Raw genomic sequence first — 3,563 nt, forward strand, 5'->3', positions numbered from 1 at the left:
TGCTTAATATATTAATATTTTCAAGCTTTCATGTGTTTCACCTTTTTCAGAATTTTCTGACACAAAATACACATCTCTTCACATGATAATAAAAAATAATAAATTGATCATAGATTTTTATACATGTACTTCTTTCTAAACTCTATAAATGTGCAAATTATTACTAGAACATTGTTAATTATTATATTAAATTGTTTAAAGAAATAAACATATACATGTAATCATAACAAAAAAATATCGTGTAACAAGAGGTGCAAAATTTTGTTCATTACTCTTTCAATTAATATATTTCTTAGCATATATTTTATTACATAAAACATGTNAATAGATTTTATTATATCTTTGTGTTAATTTTTATATATTAATATACCACAGAAAAAAAAAACAATTTTCTTTTTATAAGAATTATAGTTACGTTCTTTGAAATTTTATATTATCGATAATAAAACGATTAACTGTGATGCTTTAGAACATACGAAAAACACTGTAATAAAATTATATCATATCTATTTGTAGGCTATATAACAACTAATGTTTTAAGAACTTTTTTTGCACTTTCCCGTAATATAACAATAAATGATAATTTAAATATATTTTATTATTACAAAAAACCAAATAAAAATTGAATAATAAAAATGAATCTAAAATATTTGTAAATATATTTGTGTTATGATAAAGTACAAAAAAGTGAACACGTACATATATCACTTCTCATTTCATGCGATCAAGTTTTTGTAACAGTTTGATACCGTCTTGTACCCGAATCAGAGTGATATCAGGTAATCCTTACTGATTGTTCATTAGAAAGGTAACTACTTAAAGTAATATAATTTGGAAACAAGTACACACATAATACTTACTTGATTGTTCACAATCAATCGGCTTTGTTATTATCCACAGGCTAATTTATTGTCGAAACTACTCAAAACAATAGCAAATGCTTGGATTGTACAAAGAGGAAATCTGTAATCCATTGTAAAAACATCCTCAAAGACTCGACAAAACTGCATTACAATATAGTCCACTGAAATTAGATTACATTTCATCAGTATAAGTTAAATTTAATAAATTTGTAAATATATAAATCGATAGAGGCTGAATAATATTTCTCAGTTATATATAAATATAGCATATAAAATAGAAATATTTAAACATTCCTATCATTGTCTTACCATCATGAACTTGAAAATTTTTTACATATGCCTAAATTACTCGTCTATGAAAGTTTAGCATATATGATTGTGTCATCATTCCATACAGGCGTTTTATTGTGTAATTCTATTAAATTATTCATATGTTTCAATTTCCAGCATCCTGAAAAAGCATAAAAGAGGAAATTTCATATTTAATTTCATATTTAATTGCCATTCCATATTTTATATATGTTTAACATAAACAACGTGGTAATATTATGTTGCATAATATTTTAACATGTTAACAAACTTTTAAATTTCTATTCTTTTCATTTTAGATCTGATCGATATTGCTTTAATAGTAAAATTTATACTCAAGTTTATATTTATTGTTACGCTTACTAAGCAATGTCTCTGATTTATCTCGCGAACAAATTTCCACCTTCTTTTGATCGGAAGTCATTCCCGGTTTAACGACCGTCATTTTATAGTCCTTTAAAATCTAAAACATTAGTGTCATACACTAGTGCGGCTAATAGTTGTTGCGGATTCGAACGTTCGTCACGTTTATTCATCAATAAATATCCATTGTCGTAAATCGTGAACTACAATCGCAGAAAATTTGTTTTCAGCTTACCGATTTAAGATTCTCTTCCTCTTAAAAGATCCACAGTATCACTTGAAATCAGATCATTGCACTTGTTGCACTTTTCTTCTTTCAGCCAGCTAATAGAAAAATCTACATAAATATAAACAAATAAAAACTTGATTATCAAAATAAATAAATGTAAACGTACCTTCTGCCCGGAATCACACTCCAATTATAAGAAATAAGTCGAGTAAAAGCCATTGTTCACACTTTTTCAATTGCAAGTCATTCTACATTTATAATGCATTTTCTTGTTTACAAATAGTACACACTGTTTGATATGTCCTACACTGCCTTCTAATTCTGGAATCTGTAAAATATGTAAACATATTTATTACACTTAATTCAATATGTATACATCTATATGTACATGTAACTTTTTGTTTCTCTACTATATAAAAACTATAATATACAAAACATTTACAAAAAGAGTATGAATTTTCAATATGTGAATTGAATTCATAGTCAAGACGTAATACGAATTCGTAATATTACTGACAAAAAAAATGGCTGCGCCATAATTGGTTGTAATGCTTCACTATCACTTGCGATTAGGGTTGCCATGAAATGTCCGGGAAAAAAAGAGGACGGATAGCTATCCAACCTCAGAGTAACGCGAGAGAAATAAAGTAAAATATTTACCAACAAGATTCCCTAACACACCGGACGAGCATAAATCACTGCGGACGTCTTTGGAAAATCCACCCGTCTTCGGCATTCCAAGAAAAAGACGGTGTTCAGAGAAAAGAGGACGGACGGCAAGCTCTACTTGCGATACAACTTATCAATGCGTACACCCGTCACTTTGCGACATGTATTAATTTTCGCGAACTACCGATATTCGCGCGCTAGATAGCAACAAACGCGAAGAAATAACGAAACAATTAGAAAAGAAACGTACTTGCGCTGGCCATTCTTGGAAATGCTCTACCGTGTTCTTGGAAGTGCTCTACCGGGTTCTTGGAAATGCTACTGCCGCGAAACACTTTGACAGCCTTGCATCGTTTTCGACGCGTGTGCGATACTAAATACTTGTTGTTTCGAACGTCCGACACTTTGTGGTACATGCATATCACGAATAGTTACGTGAAAAATGACAAAAATAGTGAAAACTACCTGATTTGAATGAAGAAGCTCCGCTTCGAGTTGCGCGTCGGTTACAGAGAAAGTTTCGGTGTTTCTTGTCACTTGTACCAATTGCAAGCGTAGGTCGCGTCCACATTGTCCAATCGCATTGGTTATGTTTGGTAAAGTGACCAATGCAACAGAATATTGTAAACTCGACCTACGCTCGCGATTGTTGCGCCAAGTGGAACTTACTCGTGATTGCTTGAGTTTGAACATATTGAAATGCGCGGTAAAGCACAACATGCGATTCTCTTTTGTTCTATATGCACAAGTCCAACCCCCTGTTCCGTTACTGGCAGTACTGAGAATTTAAGCCCTTTGCACAATGGAAGGAATAGCGATAGCGAATAGAAATAACACAGTTTTAGACACAGAATTCCAACTCGTTGGAAATTTTATCGCTGTTGCTTATTCTGATTTTCTGATCTGCATTGATACATGTGTATTTTTGTATGTTAGATTCCGCTGTTCCTACCGTTATTTATAAATATAAACTCTTTAAGCCCCTTGCACAATGGAAGGAATAGCGATAGCAATAGAAATAACACAATTTTTAACACAGAATTCCAACTCGTCGGAAATTTTATCGCTATTGCTTATTCCGATTTTCTGATCTGCATTGATACATGTGTAGTTTTGTATGTTAGATTCCG

The 3,563-nt window shown here is 31.4% G+C and overlaps 1 pseudogene; it reads right to left on the bottom strand.

Annotated features, from left to right (window-relative positions):
- Nucleotides 1-890: 890 nt before the first annotated feature.
- LOC109860600 lies at nucleotides 891-2,849 on the bottom strand (annotated as a pseudogene).
- Between the last annotated feature and the right edge of the window lie 714 nt (nucleotides 2,850-3,563).

The sequence above is a fragment of the Pseudomyrmex gracilis genome, unplaced genomic scaffold (assembly GCF_002006095.1).
Source record: "Pseudomyrmex gracilis isolate BER0280 unplaced genomic scaffold, ASM200609v1 scaffold_421, whole genome shotgun sequence".
Taxonomy (NCBI): Eukaryota; Metazoa; Arthropoda; class Insecta; order Hymenoptera; family Formicidae; genus Pseudomyrmex; species Pseudomyrmex gracilis.